Genomic DNA, 20,380 nt, shown 5'->3' on the forward strand with positions numbered 1-20,380 from the left:
AGGATTAGGGCTGGTAGTTTGCTTCTTGTGCTTATTTTACAGATTAAGATGGCTCACTCAGTGAAAGGTGAATGTTAAAGGAATGATGCAACCGAAATATAAGCACTATAAGCAGGAGATCTATTTAGAATGTGAACTTGGCTTGCTACCTCTGGGGTGGAGGGAGATTGAACTAGATAAGCATCATAACCTTTTCCAATCCCTCTCCCCAGTACTGAAGCTCCCTTAAAATGCCAAGGGAACATTTGAGCTCTTATCTCAAATTTGAGGGTAGAGTTTTTTTTTTTTCTGGCTGTTGTTTAATGGCCTTTTTAGATATTCTGGAAGCCTAATGTCTGCCTTTTTGGTGATTGGACACCACCACCAGGATGACACCACCACTAATATGATTTTCACTGGCAGTGTGAGGAAGAGAAAGTTGGTGAATTGCTCCCAGACTTTCAGACTTGGCAGTGCAGGATTGGGTTCACCTAAAAAACCATTGTGTTCTACATTGAGTATCCCCAAGTTGGCAGTAATAGATGAGGAATTCCGGATACCTGAATTTCTGTCCTGACCCTTCTAATTCACTTTTTGCTTGGGCATACTCCCTAAAGACTCTGTACAAGGAGTGGACTACATATATAGCCACATCTACTTTGTGTCCTTAAGTAAGGCATAACCTTGATGTCAAGTTTAAATTAAGTATTTAAATTAAGTTCATTTGTTTCGCTTAAGTATGTAGTATATTGATGGATTCATAAAAAATGAATAGAGATTGATTAGAAAGCAGAAATTGTAGTTTTAATCATTATTGCATTATTAAATAATTTAAAAATTATTTGAATAATTCAAATTATCAGAAAATTTGTAAGGTATTTCAATTTAATATACAAGTGTACCCATACTAATCATACTGGTACATGCATTTATGATTAGTGAAGCTATAACCAAGTTATATCATCGGTGTGGTATAGAAACATGATTAGATATATGCTTAGTAGATTTGTGTAGTATTCAATCACTAAAAGCAGAAGAATATCTGAATTCAATTGAAGAAGTTTCTGAAAGCCTACTTTGTACAAGGTGCTATGATGAGTGTTGTGTAGAACAGAGTAGTCCCTAAACAAAAAAATAATTATTACAGAATTTCAGGGAAGGAAGAGATCATATCTAGTTTGGAGAAGATTATAGGGTTAGGTAATAGGTTTAAGAGATGAGTAGGACTCCAAGAGGAAGTAAGGAACTAGATTAAGGAGGTAACTTTCCAGATTCGCAACTTTGGCAAGTAAACAAAGGCAGGAAAGAAGGTACAGACTTATAAGACTGAAGTTCCCCCTCAAATCTGGCCATTTGTTGGTTAACTATAAACAAAGTTAAATCAGGGAATCATACAAGTTTTTGTTGCACAAATGTTTTATATATCTAAATTCTAACAAGTATAAACATCCTTTGCCATTCTTTTAACCTACAGTTGTAGCCATGTTTTTGGAATATGGATCTCTGGGTTTAACAGACTGTAGGCGAATCCCAGGCCTCTGCTTATTTTTATTATCTATTTACTGAGCACAGCCATCCTGGTTTATTTACATGTTATTTATGGCTGTTCTCATCCTTCAAAGTAGTTAAAGAGTTAGAGCAGAAGCCATAGGGCCTATACAATCTAAAATGTTTGCATTTGCCCTTTACAGAAAGTTTACCAACCCCTGGTTTTCTTTAACATACAATGAATAATTAACTTCAAGCTGCTTGCAAAGCAGCCTGAGTACAGAATCACTAGGTGTTCATGAAATTTCTTCTAAAACTTTCACCCATCTGACAGCAGATCATGTGTATCTGTGTGACTCACCTTTATCTAGTCATTTGAAAATATTAAACTAAAATTTGTATAGAAGCAGCTACTAGAGAGACTGTGTAAGATAATAGTCATATTTTGAAGTACTGGAATAAAATTTCTTTGCTACTTATAACATAGGCCTTGGACAAGTTGCCTGCCTTTTATAAAATGGGGACAATGATAAAATTTTCTAGGATTCTTGTGATGATTGTATAAGGTAATTCATATAAAGCAGAAGAATAATACCTGGAGGGTAGTACTTGTTCAGTTAATTGCTGCTGTCATTTTTTTCTTATTCACACTTAATTGCTGTGCATAATACCAAATTAAACTATAGATTGACAACAATGAGTACATCTGGCCTAAATTGATCTGAGAGCAAACACAACTGACACCCTTGATAAGCACATACTTCACTGAGGGGAGGAACAGAAGTGTTGATACTGTCAGAGTAGAAAGGGATCAAAGTTGGGAAGGAATCAAAACCATACTTGCCAGTTAACTTGAGGCCCAAAATGACAAATTGGTGCTTACAGGCCAGACCATGCAAAAACTTAATAAGACTCCCCCTACGCTTTTTTTTGGTCGGTCGAGGGGCTTGAATTCCAGGCCTGGGCACTGCCCTGAGCTCTTCAGCTCTACCACTTGAGCCACAGCGCCACTTCTGGTTTTCTGGTGGTTATTTGGAGTCTCAGATCTCAGCCTCCTGAATAGCTAGGATTTGAAGCCGTCCCTAGACAAAAACACAAGACCCAAACTGAAAAATAATTAAAGCATAAGCTAGAGGTACAGCTCAAGTGGTAGGGTAAGTGCCTAACTTGTACAAGTCCCTGTGTTTAAACTTCAGTATCACTGCGTTAAAATTAAACAAATGACATAAATATATTAAAAACTTTCATGTGGAGGCCGGGAGTTTGGCCTAGTGGTAAAGTGCTTGCCTAGCATCCACGAAGACCCAGGTTTGATTCCTTGGTACCACATACATAGAAAAAAGCTGGAAGTGGTGCTGTGGCTCAAGTGGTAGAGCTCAGGCCCTGAATTCAAGTCCCAGGACTGGCAAAAAACAAAAACGTTCAAGTGTTTATAAATGTATGAAGTAAAAGATTAAAGTTCGTGTAGCCCCACTCCATGTGAGTAGTCCCTAGAATTTAGGACTGACTGACTGAGACCCGTAAAGCATGGTAATCACTACTGAGCGCTACAATCAATGTTTAAAAAAATTTTTTTAAGAAAAACTTCAATCTACTCTCTCTTTGGATTATAAACCCAATTTTCAGTTGAGAAATAAATAAATGATTGCTCTGAAAGTACAAGTTTATACTCTTAAGTTCTTGACCCTTAAGTCTGTACTTTCTGCATAAAAGGGAAAAGATGGCAATTATCACGACAAAGCAAATATTTGAAGTGACATGACTTTAACTAATATAAGTCATGTGGGTGAGTTAACTGGCAGCCAGCACCCAGGTAACTCCACCATTTAAAATTGGCCAAGCTGGCATGACTGGGGGAAGAGGAGTGGCAGCTGGAGGAAGTTTCTGATGCCTGCACTCCCACATGGAGCTCTTGGTATAACAAAGCCACATTAAAAAAAACTTACAGGTGTCCTGTAGTTTGTGTAACAAGTCATCAAAAGTCTAATACTTAATATATTACAATGAACAGTTTATGCCAAGAAAATTTTAGAGTAGGTACTAGGAAGGAAATGTTTTTGAAGTTCCATTGCTTTGAGTAATATCATTTCATAATTTAGGTAATTTTTCTAAGCAGAGGAGGGGCCCATCCTTAGGAATACAGAGCCCTGCAGAGAAGGAAGGGGTTGAGAAGGATCCACCCTACCTCTTTTTCTTTACACAATGACCCTAGGGGTTTATATACAAACTGCTTTTGTAGGTTAGGACATGATGCAATACAGCAAAATGAGATGGAAAATGGCCTCTCTAACTATGAGGAATGGTTTGGAAGGAACACATAAAGAGCAAAACTCCAGTGACTGCATGTTAAAGGACCTACTTTAGCCAGGTCCAGTGATTTTTGTATTCAACCTATGATTATATATAACTGACAAAAGGTTTAAATATGAAGAACCTTAGTCTGTTTTTGATTATAGCAAGGATATAGTTAAATTGTTTGAGCTGGGTACTAGTGGCTCATGCCTGTAATCCTAGCTACTCAGGAAAGATCAGAGGATCACAGCCTGGGCAGAAAAGTCCTAGTGACTTTTTATCTCCAATAAACTACTCAGAAAAAGCTAGAATTGGCGCTGTGACTCAGGTGGTGGAGTGCTAGCTTTGAGTGCAAAGTGACTCAGGGACAACGCCCAGAATCTGGACTAGCAAAAAAAAAAAGAAAGAAAGAAAGAATGAATGAAAGGAAGGAAGGAAAGAAAAAGAAGAAGAAAGAAAGAAATGGTTTGCCTCTGTATGTGTATATGAGAGGGGGGGGAGAGGGAGTGTGTGTATAGATCTGGCTACACAATATTCCTTATATCAGACTATGAAAAGCTATATGCTTCAAGTGACATGAAAGTGAGCACTAAGAGTGACTTTGATGTTTCCTTTTTCTACTTTAGAATTAAGTATTTGGCATATATTATTTTGTTTGATCTTAACAAGCACTGTGAGATTGGCAAGGTAAATATTTTTATTTCTATTCTGCAGTTGAAAAATAGTCCTCCTTGGGTGTGGGTGATTTACTTCATGGCACATGGCTAGTGTGTGGCACACTTTGACTCAATTTTGTATGGGACAGTGAAAAAAATCATACTAGAGTCATTATAGTGACTGGACTGCAAATGCTTGTGAACGATGAAAGGTCCAATAAGAGAAAGAACGGGTGCATCTCATGACTGCCTTATTCCAGGATGTGGCTTAGCCAGCAACAAAAACAGCAGAATGTGGAATGCAGTAGCTGGGAGATCCACTCCCCATTGGACTTAAGTGCTTCTATCATTGCATAACTAAAAGACCTGTTCAGTTCGTTTGTTTAACATATCAAATTTGAGTGGTACTTTTCTGACCAGGCAAATGATAGCTTTGAAAGGCCTTTGTGAAGACCATAGTTGTATACTTTTAATCTTCTTTATACAGAAAGGTGAGAGAGGACAAGAGAAATAAGAGCTTCTATGTTATTTGCCACCAGAACAGGATATATGAAGCTCAGGAACCCCTCCTGTTTAGCTTCTCGGCAAACTAACCGAGATAATGAGAGCAGAGCCTCACTTCAGGAGCAAATACTCACTTCAATAGAGAGTATATTAGTGTCATCATCTATGTGCTCTGGTGTTCTCATCTTTAAAATAAAGGAATTGGACTTGATAATAATTTTATTTTTAAATTTACTTTTAAATAGAAGTAGTTCATATGCTTTCCTTCCCTTTTTAAGATTTTTTTTATAAATTCACTATTTGTTTTCATTTCATAATGTGCCTTAGAGATTATTCTATATCAGTAAATAGGGTTTCATCATTCTTGTTTATGGCTACAAAGTATTTTATTTTACTGAAATAAGATAACTTGTTTTAATCAGTGTCCTATTGATAAGCATTTTGGTTGAATTTTCAGTGTTTTTGCTATTACAGACAGTCTGCACTGAGTAACTTCGTATATTTAAGAATTCTCAGCGGGTGCTGCTAGCTCATGCTTTAATCCTAGCTACTCAAGAGGTTGAGATCTGAGGACCACAGTTCAAAGCCAGCCAGGGCAGAAAAGTCTGTGAGAATCTTACCCTCCAATAGATTACTAAGAAGAAGCCAGATGTAGTGCGATGGCTCAAGTGGTAGAGCCTTACTGTTGAGTACAAAGAGGCTCAGGAACAGTGCCCAGGCCCTGACTTCCAGCCCCAGACCAGCAAAAAAAAAAAAAAAGAATATACTATGTGTCAATATATCCACAAGATAAATACTTAAAACTTTGGTTCAGGGCTGGGATGTAGCTCAGTGGCAAAGTGCTTGCCTAGCAAGTGCAATGCCCTGGGTTCAATCCCCAGTACCAAAAGAGAAAAGACAAAAAATATATATACAGTTTAAAACAAAACAAACGTTTGGTCAAAGGCGCTATGCATCAGACTGATCACTAAAGACTTAATTTTGATCTATAAAATTTTAATTGCCAATGAGCAGTAAAAGAGATGGATAGTATCATTTTCTTGATAAGATCTCTTAATTTTTAATCTTACTATTCAGTGACTAAGTCTGAAGAAAAGACTGGATGGATAACTTCATCAAAATTACGTTGCTTTGCAGACTTCACTAAAGTCATCTGCACCATAAGTCCTATAGACTTTTCTTTTGCTTTGCATTATGATGTTCCCTAAGGGCTCATTTGTAAGACGATTATTATAAACTAAGAGGAAAAGGATCTCTCAACTATGTTTAGCAGTGCTTACCAGGTAGAGAAGTGGAATATTTGCTTTTGATTACAAGCCATGTAAGGAATGAAAATTTAAAGATAAACAGAAGAGCCTAGTATCTGTTTGTTTTGTGATTTTAACTACCCTCCCAGATGCTTTAGTGATGATGAAGTGTGTGAGAACCCTGTGAGCTGTGTAATACCATTACCATCTCCTGCCTTTGTGGGGTCAATGAAATAAGTCACACTGGAGTCCCATATGCCTTCTAACCAACCTACCAACTTTTCCCTCCTCCTTTCACCACCTTCATTCTCCTAAAAGCCATTAAGCCATTTATGATACTTGCTTTGTTCTATGGCAGGTTTAGTCCCTACCTCTATCCTTTTTGTCTCAGTTTCCTATGGACCCTGGGACACAAGGCCTTTCAGCTTTGCTAGGCTTTTAGGTGTCATATCCTTCCTTTTCCCATCACTGCTGACTGACACATCTTTCAGCTCCACCCCCATGTGTGTAGAATATAATTCTGGAAAGAAAGATAGACCCAGGTAGCTATCATAAAGAGGAGTGAATGTCTCTGTTTTAGTAAATGCACACTCATACAGTTCAGGCTCCCACTGTCATTCTTGGAGCTGCAGTTAAAATTTTGGAAAATTGTCAGACATCAATGGCTCACACCTCTAACTCAGGAGGCTGTGATCTGAGGATCATACTTCTAAGTCAACCTGGGCAGGAAAGTCCATGAAACTTTTTTTTGTTTTGGAGGGTCATGGGGCTTAAACTCTGGGCCTGGGTGCTGTTTGTGAGCAATTCAGCTTAAGCTACTGCCCTATCTCTGGGCCTGGGCGTTGTTCCTGAGCTCTTCAGCTCAAGGTTATTACTGCACTGCCCCTTGAGCCACAGCCCCACTTCCCCCTCTCTAGAGATTAATTGGAGATAAGAGTTTCACTGTCTTTAGTGCCCCGGCTGGCTTTGAACCAAGATCCTCAGATCTCAGCCTCCTGAGTAGATAGGATTACAGGTGTGAGCCACCACACCTGGCAAAGTCCATGAAACTTTTATTTCCAACAAATTATCCCCCCAAAGCCATGAGTGGTGGTGCTTTGGCTCAAGTGGTAGAATTCTAACCTTGAAGCTCTGGGACAGTACCCAGGCCCTGAGTTAAAGCTCTATGACTAGGAAAAAAAAATAACTGAACACATGATCAGGTTAGGTGAAATAAAATTAAGTGGCTAAAATTTACCAGTACACCCTATAAACCCCCAAACTGAAATATAGATTACAGAGAATAAATTGTCTATAGTATAATTGGAGTAAATAAAAAGATTTGGGAAATTCTACCTGTGTTGAGTTTAGAAAGACCAATCAGTTAAGAAGTAGTAACAGTGAAGCTTCATGGGAGAATTTACCATGTATGGAGGCTGGGCTTAAATGAAGGTTGAAATGAACATCGTCCTGGTGTAGATGATGCGATATTGTACCCCTGAAACTCTATGAACGCCTGATTATATCTTTTTTTAAAATCCTATGATAGGTTACTTTTATTACCCTTATTTTAGAGCTGAGGCACAATGGTATTAAGTAATTTGCCCAGAGGCACACAACCATTTAAGTACAATTTTACCAGTGAGAGGGAGGGTATGGAGAAAGGCTATACCAAAGAAAGGGAAAATGCCATCTCTGCCACAGCTTCCTTCCTCTGTTTTTTGATGTTGTTTTGGTTTGGTTTGGTTTGGTTTTTTGTTTGTTGTTCTTGTTGTTGTTATTTATGGTAGGCGATTCAGGATCTCAAACTAAATCCATCTAAAAAATGGAGTTGTTAGGGACAGATTGATGAACTGGGAGCAAGTCTTAATTTTATTAATTATATTGAGAATTACACCAGTTTCTTCATGTAGAGGGATTAAAAGTCACAGCAGGTTTGCAGTTGTGAAACTGTTTTAGGGGATGGGGGAGGAGTGGGAAGCCATGGTTAGAGGGTGAACCAGACAAAATGCAGTGCATCTATAAATAAAGATGGAAGCTCAATGAGAGTTTTGGAATAATTGCGGGTGGCAAGGAGGGGGAAATTAATGATTAATTTTTAATGATTAATGTACTGTATATGCCTAAGTGTAATGCCATGGTGAAACTCTCTAACAGCTGACATGAACTTTTTTTTTTTTTTTTTTTTGCCAGTCCTGGCTTGGGCTCAGGGTTTGAGCACTGTCCTTGGACTTTCTCAAGACTAGCACTCTACCACTTGAGTCTCAGCACCACTTCCGGCTTTTTTCTATGTATGTGGTACCGAGGAATCGAACCCGGGTCTTCGTGCATGCTAGGCAAGCACTCTACCACTAGGCCAAACTCCCAGCCCGACATGAACTTTTTAAAAAGGAGAATAGCAGAAATGTAAAACAGGTCCTACCTAAGTGTGGCTACTAGCAAAGGTGGGAGGGTAAATGGAGAGGGCAAATATGGATAAAATGGCTGGGAGTTTGGCCTAGTGGTAGAGTGCTTGTCTAATCGATTCCTCGGTACCACATACATAGAAAAGCCAGAAGTGGTGCTGTGGCTCAAGTGGTAGAGCACTAGCCTTGAGAAAAGCCCAAGGACAGTGCTTAGGCCCTGAGTTCAAGCCCCAGGACTGACAAAAAAAAGAAAATACATATATGTGCATATATATGTGCATATATATATATATATATGGACAAAATCCATTATGGACATGTGTGAACATGGAGTGTGACGCTTGTTGAGAATGGTTTGGGAAGGTAGGAGGGGGAATAAGAGTCAGAGATGGGATGAGCAACACCTCATGTACAACTAATTGATGGAAATAAAAACATGTAGAGAACTAGGTAGGTGCTGGTGGCTCATGCTGTAATCCCAGCTACTCAGTAGGCGGAGAACTGAGGATTGTGTTAAAAACAAGCCCCAGCAGGAAAGTCCTTAAGACTCTTATCTTCATCAACCACCAGAAAACCAGAACTGGTACTGCAGCTCAAAATGGTAAAAAGCTAGCCTTGAGCAGAGAAGCTCAGGGCCAGTGCCCAGGCCTTGAGTTCAAGTCTCACAACTGACAAAAAAAAAAAAAGTGGAAACAGTACACTTAAGATTTTAGTTCTGTCTATTAAATCCCTGACATTCAAAACTAATGTAGAAAAGTAAAACTGTAGAAAATATATTAATTTCTCCCCTCATGTAGGACTTAAAGATTTTATTCAAGTTGATTTTTAAAAATATCTCTCAAATCCCAAAGCAATCCAGTATTAAATCCAGTGCTAGTCCAGAAGGTTATTAGGTGATAGTGTGTGTGAAGTGTTTTAGGACTATGTTCTTGCTGGCATCCCAAAATAAGCACGTGCTTACTTCAGTTCTTGGTTAATCCTGACTTTCTTTTTTCTTTTCCTTTTTCATTTTTTTCTACGCTCTCACTTGTGAAACATCCATCTCTCAGATTCTGTGTGTAACATTCTCCCCTTATCCAGTAGATTGCTGAAACTGAAATTTCAAGTAATACCAGCCCTATGCATGGTTTTATACTTTCTTACCTGTGGTGACATTGAATTTATAGACACGGGAAGAAGGAAATACCAGTGATAATAAAGCAGAACAATTATAGCAATATGTGAAATCAAAGTTAGGGGATTATAGCCTGCCCTCCACTTCCCTTTTTCTCCAGGAATGTCTTTTAGTGTATTATACTCACCTCTCAAACCACAGAAAGTATAATTATGACTAAGGAAGCATTGTCTGTATTTTGCATCTGTGTAATTCAGAACTGTGGTTCTCAAGTTTAACAGTGGGTAAGAATTATTGTATGGCTTGATAAACATCTAAGTAATATAAACTTTGAGACTCCATTTGTAATACAGGGTAGGTTCCATTGTTTTCTCTCTCTTCCTCCCTCCCTCCCTCCCTAACTCCCTTCCTTGCTTCCTTCCTTCCTTCTTTCTTTCCTGCCTTCCTTCCTGCCTTCCTGCCTTCCTGCCTTCTTTCCTGTCTGTCTTGTCTGTTGTTTTGGTTTTTTTCCTCCCTTTCTTTTTTAGTACTAGCTCTTGCCATGTAGCAAGACTGGCCCCAAATTCTCAGTCCTCCTGCCCTTGCCTTCTTAGTGCTAGGATTACAGTATGTATCACCACATATGTGCCATAATTGTTATTTTTAGTCAAACATCCTTGATGATGCTGATCAAGGCTGTTCTTGGAATATACTTTGAAAATCACCTGAGTAAGGAGGAAAGTAATTAGCATGTATTGTTTACTATACGTTATTAACATGCTTGCTGCTTTCATATGTATATTTACATTTAATATTTAAATATTGTGAGGTTTTATTATCCCAATTTTATGTGTTTTTTTTTTTCCTTGGTTTTTATTTTTTGCCAGTCCTGGGCTTGAGCTCAGGGCCTGAGCACTGTCCTTGGGTTTTCTCAAGGCTAGAGCTCTACCACTTGAGTCTCAGACCACTTCCGGCTTTTTTCTATGTATGTGGTACGGAGGAATCGAACCTGGGTCTTCATGCATGCTAGGCAAGCACTTTAACCACTAGGCCAAACTCCTGGCCCAATTTTATGTGTTCTTATTGTTCCTACAAACTTTTAATAACTTGCTCTGAGTTCCAAAGATGGCCTACAAAAGACTCCAGAAACAGGGAGGGTATTTACTGTTTCTGCTTTGGCAAGGTGCCTCTCAGAGGAGATGACTGTTGAAAGGTGGTGAATTGGAAAGTACTAGATGTCTCATGAAATGTTAGAATGCCATGAAGCATATCAGGTCATTCGGAGTGCACTTAGAAAAAACAGGTGTATATTGGCTTTTTGTTGAAATTGCTATACATACATAAACCTTTCAGAACATGTGCTACAGATATACATTTCATTCCCCTAACTAAGGAAAGTGACCAGAAAAGTTAGATTATGTAGTGTAATAGAAAACCAAGCCTACAGCTAAAACTTCTGCTTTTATTGTTCTTTCCAGCTGTAATCAATACAAAAATTCAAGTAGATTCTAACTCTTGTGCTGCCAGGGAATTATCTAGAAAAGTTTTGGGCCAATGGTTGGAAACATTTAGAAACTTTTATTTTTTTTTCAGTACTGGAGTTCAAACCCAGGACCTTAGGCTTCCTAGGCAGGCACTCTCTCCATCGATCCATACTCTCAGGGCTTTTTGCTTTAGTTATTTCTCAGGTAGATTCTTGTGATTTTACCTGGGCCAGCCTGGTCATGATCCTCCTCTGATTGCCTCTTGCATAGCTTGCATTGCAGGCATGAACTACTACTATGCCTGGTATTTTTGTGGAGATGGGGGTCTCACCAACTTTGTTGCCTAGGATGGCCTTAGACTATAATTCTTCCTGATATTTACCTTCTGAATAGCTGGGATTACATATTTGTGAGCCCTCATGCTTGGCCTCTGGAAACATTTTTGGTTGTCACTTTTGTGGGCAGAAGTTGGGAATATTATTAAGCATCCTACATTGCAACAAAGTTACTTAGCTCACAACATCAAAAATGCTCAGGATAGGGGCCCGGAGTTTGGCCTAGTGGTAGAGTGCTTGCCTAGCATGCATGAAGACTTTTCAGTACCACATACATAGAAAAAAGCTGGAAGTGGTGCTGAGGCTCAAATGGTAGAGTTCTAGCTTTGAGAAGCCTAAAGACAGTGCTCAGGCCCTGAGCTCAGGCCCAGGATTGGCCAAAAAAAAAAAAAAAAAAAAAGCTCAGGATAAGAAAGTGTCTTACTCAAAGAACTCAGAATGATGAAAATGCCCTGGAATCCAGACTGTAGACTCACGGTATATTTTCCCATCTTTGAAGCAAAGCATTCAAATTTGGAGTTACATAAATCCCACCCTAGTCACATTGTGAGGGAGGGATGAGAGTGGTGTTGTTAGTTTTGTATCTGTTGAAGGGTCCAGGTCTGAATCAGATTTTGTTGTGTGATACAAGTGTGTTATACACTTGCTGTGTGTCTAACACGCTGCTGCTCATGTTCCTCCTGAAACTCAACCTACTTTCCCTTATTTATTTACTTAGCTCACAAGTCCCAGGTTTGAGTTGTTCATATAAGTGCTATTGAAATCAGTTTAACCTCCCACTGCCATTCTTATGAACCAGGGAACTTTTATAAGAACTGTCATCGGGGGATTTGAGTTAGAATTGTGTAGAGCAGGACTATCCGACTGCAAACTAACAGTTGTATGGAAGCTTAACTGTCACATGCAAAGAGTATTGTATGACTTTAGTTGCTCTGATTGTCTATAACTCTACTAGTACTTGCATAGCATTCTTCGGTTTTGTCTTTCAAACCATATTTTAAACCAGAAATTAGATGGCTATTATTCTCCTAATGTTTTAACAGATGGCATTAGCCCATGGCTGTGTAAGGGTTTGTTATTTCCTTCTACAAACGAGCCTCATAGAAGAACATGTACAGGAAACACTATGAAGGAAGAACAACTAATGACCAGGCCAGTTTTTTTTGGGGGGGTGGGGTTTGGGTTTTGTTTTGTTTTGTTTTGCCAGTCCTGGGCTTGAGCTCAGGACCTAAGCACTGTCCTTGGACTTTCTCAAGGCTAGAGCTCTACCACTTGAGCCTCAGCACCACTTCCGGCTTTTTTCTATGTATGTGGTATCAAGAAATCAAATCCAGGTCTTCCTGCATGCTAGGCAAGCACTCTACCACTAGGCCAAACTTCTGGCCCTTGTTTTGTTTTGTTTTGTTTTACCAGTCCTAGGGCTTGAACTCAGAGCCTGAGCACTGTCCTTGGGCTTTCCTCAAGGCTAGAGCCTACCCCTTGAGCCACAGCACCACTTCAGTTTTTCTATGTATGTGGTATTGAGGAATCAAACCCAGGTTTTCCTGCATGCTAGGCAAGCACTCTACCACTAGGCCAAACTCCCAGCCAATGTTTGTTAATACTTCATTTAAAACAAAGCTGCTAGTTGCCAATGGTTCATACTTCTTGGAAGGCTGAGATCAGGAGGGTTATTGCCATTCTTGGCCACCCTGGGAGAAAAGTTTATATGACCTCTTCCCAACTGATAGCTGAATGGGGTGGCCCATACCTTTCTTTCATCCTGGCTACATGGGAAGCTGAGCTTGGAATGATGGTAGTTTCAGAAAAGAAAAGTCCTTGAAATCCCAACTCACTGGAAGAAACTGGGCATGGTGACATATGCCTGTCACCCCAGTTAGGTCAGAATGCCTAAAATAGATCACAATCCAGGTGCACATCTGGGCAGGAAGTAAGATCTTATCTCAAAAACAACCGGTATAACAAGGGCTGGAGGTGTGACTCTGTAGTACAAAGCCTGCCTAGGAAGTACAGTGCTTGGAGTTGAAACTGCCAAAATAAATAAATAAATAACTTCAGGCTCATTGTGAAACTCCCTGCTATTACCCTTGAAATAAAATTAAAACCCATTACAAATGTCCCATAAGGGTTTCTTAACTGATATTCCTCTTGTCTATTCGTTTGTGTGTGTGTGTGTGTGTGTGTGTGTGTGTGTGTGTGTGTGTGTGTGTGTCTGGGGGAACATTCGTGGGGCTTGAACGTGGCCTGGGCACTGTCCCTGAGCCCTTCAGCTCAAGGCTACCACCCTACCCTTGAGCCAAGCCCCATTTCCCGTTTTCTAGAGGTTAATTGAAGATACAAGTTCTCAAGTCCTGCCTTTGGACCTTGATCCTAAGATCTCAGCCCCTGAGTAGCTAGGATTACAGGTGTCAGCCACTGTACCCAGCTCTCTTATCTGTTTTGTAGTCTTTTCATGAGTTCCTGGCAGTGGTCTCTCAGGTCTTCCCAATTCTTAGTGAGATTCTGTGACCACAAACTAAGAGAATAGGCACTCGCTCTGGTTTTTTCAAGTAATCTACAAGTAGATGAAAAAATGACCCATCCATCTCTTTCCAGGTCTACTTGAGTAGACTTTTCTTTTTAGCTGGGTCCAAAAGCAGTAGCATCCAAGAGGGTTCATGAAATGTCTATAGTTGATGAGAGGAATTTTGGAGAAATGTCTTCCATTCAGTAGTTTTTCTTACCTTGTTTCTGTACCATTCTATCATCATGAGAGAAACAGGTAGAGATTTATATTTAATCCTGAAATCATTTTAAGACATTTGATGAGATTGGGCCCCAGTTATAGTAATTGGGAAATGTACAATGTGTTATAGCTATTTAGACAACTTAGAACTAGCCTTGAATGATCTTGGAAGACTTTTTGCATCAGAGATTGGAAAGATGGGCATTCCAAGCTGAAGAAACAATTTGAGCCAGCGTGGTGCCTCACTCCTGTAATCCTAACTACTCAGGAGGCTGAGATCTGAGGATCAAGGTTCAAAGCCAAAAGACCTGAGACTCTAATCTCCAATTAACCTCTAGAAAATGGGAACTGGGACTTAGCTCAAGGGTGGGGTGGTAGCCTTGAGCTGAAGAGCTCAGGAACAGCTCCCAGGCCCAGAGTTCAAGCCCCCACCAAAAAAAAAAAAAAGAAAAGAAAAAGAAACAATTTGAGAAGAAGAAACAAGCTTGAAATGTGTGTGAGGAGTCTAGAAACCTTCCTTGTCAGGCTTGTATGACTAGAACACAATGTTTCATATAGTCAGAAAGGTAGGTTGGATTATTAGCTTTAAAGATTTGTAGTTTCAACCAAGGACGTTAATAGGCAGAGGCTAATAGGCAGTGGAATTTTCTGAACAAGTAAATAGAATCATGCCTTGGGAAAATAAGAGTTTTCATGGATCATGTGGAATCGACAGAGAACTAGGTTCATCAGGAAAACTCACATTAGTAGCAGAACTGCTGACAGTGAAAACCAGAGGCCAGCTGAATAAATCTCCTGTTACTGGGGATATGGGAAAGTGCTAAAGTTGTGACATTTATAATATTGAGTAGAAAGTAAGACAGGTTTAATAGACAATAAAGTCTAAGCAAGAAGTGAGGAAACCCAGGTTCTGGCAATTTTCTCCATAGTTCTCCAAATACAGCATTGAACAGGTTGCTTGAGCTCTCTGTGCTGTGGTTTCTCCATCTTAGAAGGAAAATATATCGTGAAGATAAAAATAAAATAATAGTTGGATTTATAGGAAAGACCTGTCATTGTTACTTTTTATGTTTTATTTGTTCAGGTTTTGTGCAAGTAATTTAGTACAGAGTAAAATACTTTTTTTTTTTTTTTTTGCCAGTCCTGGGCCTGAACTCAGGGCCTGAGCACTGTCATTGGTCTTCCTCGGGGCTAGAGCTCTACCACTTGAGCCACAGCACCACTTCCGGCTTTTTTCTATGTATATGGTCTCGAGGAATTAAATCCAGGTCTTTGTGCATGCTAGGCAAGCACTCTAGCACTAGGCCAAACTCCCAGCCGTGAAATACTTTTTTAGTTTCATTTTATCTTATACTTTGCCTCATGAGTAGCTAGAATTACAACATGAACAACTGGTACAGACCACTTACATTTTGCTAGTCTTTATGTAGAACTATCGAATAGTTTCAAGCCAATCAGATATAATTGTGCTAAGATTGCAAACATTAAGGTGGTAGAAGAAATTGAGGTTTGCCTGTCATGTCATTAAAGTATTTGTCTGTCTTATGTCTAAGTTTTCAAGGGAAACATGCAGAAAAAAAATCAATTTCTGGAAACACTATTGAAATCTGTCTACTATGTGTAGAGTATGAAAAATGTGGAAGAGCCAGAGATAAATTAGGCAGGCTCCACTTGGAGCTTACTATCTAATCTAATAGCAAGGACAGGGAGAAAGAGCCATTCTGTTCTCCTGGAAACCATACTGAAAAATGTAGAATTAAGTTTTAGCTCTGGGCATAACTCAATTAATCACATAAGCTCTGTTGGTCTTACAGTTAAGGAAAATGAAGCCTGATTAAATGTTTGCTATCCATGTCTCTTTTATGTTTCAACTTATTGTTTTCTTTATTTTGATGTTTATTTGGTAATGGTGTAGTTCATTCATGTTTGTCCAGAAGACATAAATGACCTAGGTGTTGGATGATGGTCATTTTAAAGTGAAGCTTGACTTTAGAATTGAAAATGATGGCTATGGAATTCATATAATCAGCAACTTTAGGATCTGTCTTGCCCCAACAGGTTTCTAACCTTGTCTCAGTCTGAGCAGCTTAATAAGGGGCAATGATGTAGACAGATAACATTTATGATAGAAGGAGGGTGACTTCAAACCAGTATCTAGGTTGAGGGGAGTTTTGTCATCTTAAAAATACATACATACATACATATAGATAGATATAGTTATTATCTTTAAGTAGTTGTACACAGGAATACCACTCAGAATGAAATCTCAGGATTGCTTTCTCTTTCCATAGACACAATTAAAGAACAATTCTCAGAGAAGCTCCTGAGTTCCTGTCCTTCTTGTTTAACTAAGCTTCCAAGTGAAAGAGCTACTCCCACTAATTTATAGTGCTGTTTTATTCTTTTAAAAAACTTGTCAATCTATGCAGCATTTCTTGTTTGCCTAGATCATTGGCCAATCATAAATGAAGGCCCTTGAAGTTTTAAGTGTGATTGTTTGATGTAGTTTTGCCCTTTATATGTCTGGCCAGTTGGTTACTTTTAATGCAGCCTAAGTGTCTGAGACTTATGAGTAATTCAGTCACATAAATTCTGTGTGAAAAGCACCAATCTGCACCTCTATGCAGATTATTTGAAGTAATGCTCACTTTGGTAGATGTTGAAAAAGATAAATTAATATAATAATTATTAAAACTCTGAAAACCAATAAATTCTTAGCCAGTTTTATCAACATCTTAGTCCAACTAGTGCTATGAAGAAAAGTAAAAATTTGTAGTATTATTTTTATTATCAACAGAGGCAAAAAGCCAGAAGTTAAATTATGGGTCATTGTTTTATTGACGAATTTTATAAAAGGTTTTATAAGTAAGTATCTCGTGTTTCTGTGTGGTTAAAAATAATGTGATGGTAAAGAGTTTCTGTAGAAAAAAAATTTTTTTTGAAACAGCATCTCCCTGCATAGTCCAAGCTGGCCTGGAACTCATGCTCCTTCCTGCCTTAGCCTCCTGAGAGCTAAGATTACAGGAAAGTCTACCATGCGTGGCTCTAGTTTTAGAAATTATTCTTCTCAGGGGCTGGGAGCATGGCCTAGTGGTAGAATGCTAGCCTTGAGAAAGCCTAAGGACAGTGCCCAGGACCTGAGATCTAGCTCAGGGCTGGCAAAAAAAAAAAAGAAGAAGAAGAAATTATTCTCCTCAGGTATGATTGCCTACTATGACAATTTCTGTCACTTGCCAAACTTACTCTGGGGAGATACATATATGTTGGAATATATATCTTGTTGTTATTGTTGACCTGACCTATTTTCTCATCTTCACTAATCATTTTACCTAGAGCTTGAACTCAGGGACAGGCTGATGTCCCTGAACTTGAGGTTCACGTCCAGCTTTTTTGGTGCTTAATTGGAAATAAGAGTCTCAGGGACTTTCCTGCTCAGGCTGGCTTTGAATCACAATCCTCAGACCCCCAGCCTTGAGTAGCTAGGATTATAGTCCTGAACTACCAGCGTCCAGCACCATTTTTACTTTTTTAATTCATTTGTGATGCAGAAATTCCAGAGTCATACATTTCTGCCATTTCTAGCTGAGATCTGGGATTTACTCGATCCTAATTCCTTTTATAAAATAAATCAGAAAAATTGACTTCTGAACCTCAGAAAAGGCACAGATGAAGGGAAAGGCAGCTGAAATATCCGAAGGGAGATTGTACAGTTGTGTTCCTACAATTATGACAATATTGCTGGAAGTCTATTTAGAAGTATGAGACCAGAGCCTAGGGAATTATCATAGCCTTCAATGAGGAGGGTCTTCTTATACATACATTGTGTTGTATTTCCCTCTCCCACTTAGTGGGAATTATTATGTTTTTCCCAAGCAGCCCTAACACACTGACCTGGAACACAAGACATAGACAGATTTCTTTTTTGTTATTGTTTGTGGGGCTTGAACTCAGGGCCTGGTCACTGTCCCTGAGCTCTTTGTGCTTAAGGCCAGTCAGTGTTGTACCACTTGAGCTACAGTGCTACTTCTAGTTTTTGAGTAGTTAATTGGAGCTAAGAGTATCATGGGGACTTTTCTGCCCTGGCTGACTTTGAACTACAATCTACAGATCTCAGCCTCCTAAATAGCTAGGATTACAGGCATGAACCACCAGCACCCAGATCATAGACAGATTTCTATGCCCTATTTATTACTGCATAAGATCAAAGTCCCAACCAGATGTGAAGGCTCACACCTGTAATCCTACCTACTCAGGAGGTTGAGATCTGAGGATCCTGGTTCAAAGCCAGCCTAGGCACTAAAGTCCATGAGACTCTTATCTCCAATTAACCACCAGAAAACCAGAAGTGGCACGGTGATTCAAGGGGTAGGATGGTAGCCTTGAGCTAAACAGCTCAGGGACAAAGCCCAGGCCCAGAGTTCAGGCCCTAGACACACACACACACACACACACACACACACACACACACACACACACACACACACACACACACACAAAGATCAAAGTCCCCTCCTGCTTCCTATATCTCCTCCACTGCCCTCTCCACCAAAGGACAACTCAGATGTGGAATTCATAAAGCCACCAAGAGAATATTTGAAGTTCACCAGTAGTCTATAGTCTACTCTTAGAAGTGATTGTGAAAGAATTAGACCTTTGATACAAGGAAGTTCTGAACACTATTTGAAAACAAGCCAGATCATTCCTCAGACTGTCTGCTGACCCCACACAGGGCATGAAAGGCAAGATTAACCCAGTTAAACTGGTTATCGGATCATGAGAACATAGTCCATAAGCATGGTAGTGTATTGTCTTTGACTTTGAATTTTCCATATCCATGCTTTCCAAAAGTCACCACTCATAAGCAATCATTAGAAAAAACAGGTAATCAACCAGATAGATTTCTCTTTTTATATGTTTACAAATATGAAAAGGAACATGAACCTAATCATTTTAAGCATTAAAACCTTCCCTTATCATAGAAGTCAGAAAAGGCTGTCTCGAGAATTGTCTGAGTCTCCAGCTTACATCTCTCTGAGCCAGGCAAGAGGCCATGTGTCAGATGTGGGAATCTAATCTGCAGTCCCTCTTCATTGTTTCTTGTCCACCATTGTGTAAAACCAGGAAAATAAAAGAGAACTTAAAGTTTTGACCAAATGTATTATAAATAATGTCAGTGCTAAAACCAAGGGTAACCATCAGATTTTAGCCTTCTTGCTAATTTTCTAAATTTTGTCTACATTTATGTTTATTTTTCTAAAGAAGCTAGATTTTGCATCTGGTCCACAAATTAATTTTTTCTGTTTTTACTAGGGGAGATAGGAAAGGAGTAGGGGAAATTTTATTTATTTATTTTTATTTTTTGCCAGACCTGGGCTTGAGCTCAGAGCCTGAGCATTGTCCATGGACTCTCTCAAGGCTAGATCTCTACCACTTGAGCCACAGCACCACTTCCGGCTTTTTTCTATGTATGTGGTACCGAGGAATCGAACCCAGGTCTTCATGTGTGCTAGGCGAGCACTCTACCATTAGGCCAAACTCCCAGCCCCTGTATCCCAATTCTTGAAGTAAAAAACTTAACGGGGGGGGGGGGGAGGGGAGGAGGAGAAGAGAGGGAGAGGGGGAAAGACAGATCCTGATTTTTTGTCAAAATATTCCTAAAAATTTCTTTCATTTGATTAATAGAAATAATCCCTTCTTGGTCTAATCTGGTGAATATAAATGAGTATTATACAAACTGAGCATGGTGGCTCACGCCTGTAATTGTGGCTACTCAGGAGGCTGAGATCTGAGGATCAAGATTGAAAGCCAGCCCAGACACTGAAGAATGAGAGACTCTTATCTCCAATTAATCTCTAGAACACAGAAAGTGGGGCTGTGGCTCAAAGGTAGGGCGGTAGCTATGTGCTGAAGAGTTCAGGGATAATGCCCAGGCCCAGAGTTCAAGCCTCATGACCAACAACAACAACAACAACTATATATATATAGTTTCCTATCATTGAGGCTGTGTGTGTGGCCTAGCCATAGAGCACTTGCCTAGTCCTGAAGCCCTGGATTTGATTCCTTGGTACCACCTATACAGAAAAAGCTGAAAGTGATGCTGTGGCTCAAGTGGTAGAGCTCTAGCCTTGAGGACAGTGCCCAGGCAAGCTCAAGTGAGCTCAAGCCCCTGGACTGCCCCTCCACAAAAAAAAAG

The 20,380-nt window shown here is 39.5% G+C and overlaps 1 protein-coding gene across 1 annotated transcript in view; it reads left to right on the plus strand.

The window, feature by feature from the left end:
• Positions 1–20,380, plus strand: part of Slc31a1 (solute carrier family 31 member 1) — a 31,756-nt gene that overhangs the window by 1,700 nt on the left and 9,676 nt on the right. The window lies entirely within an intron of this gene.

Source organism: Megascapheus bottae, chromosome 3, assembly GCF_031878675.1.
Source record: "Megascapheus bottae isolate mThoBot1 chromosome 3, mThoBot2.hap1, whole genome shotgun sequence".
NCBI lineage: Eukaryota > Metazoa > Chordata > Mammalia > Rodentia > Geomyidae > Megascapheus > Megascapheus bottae.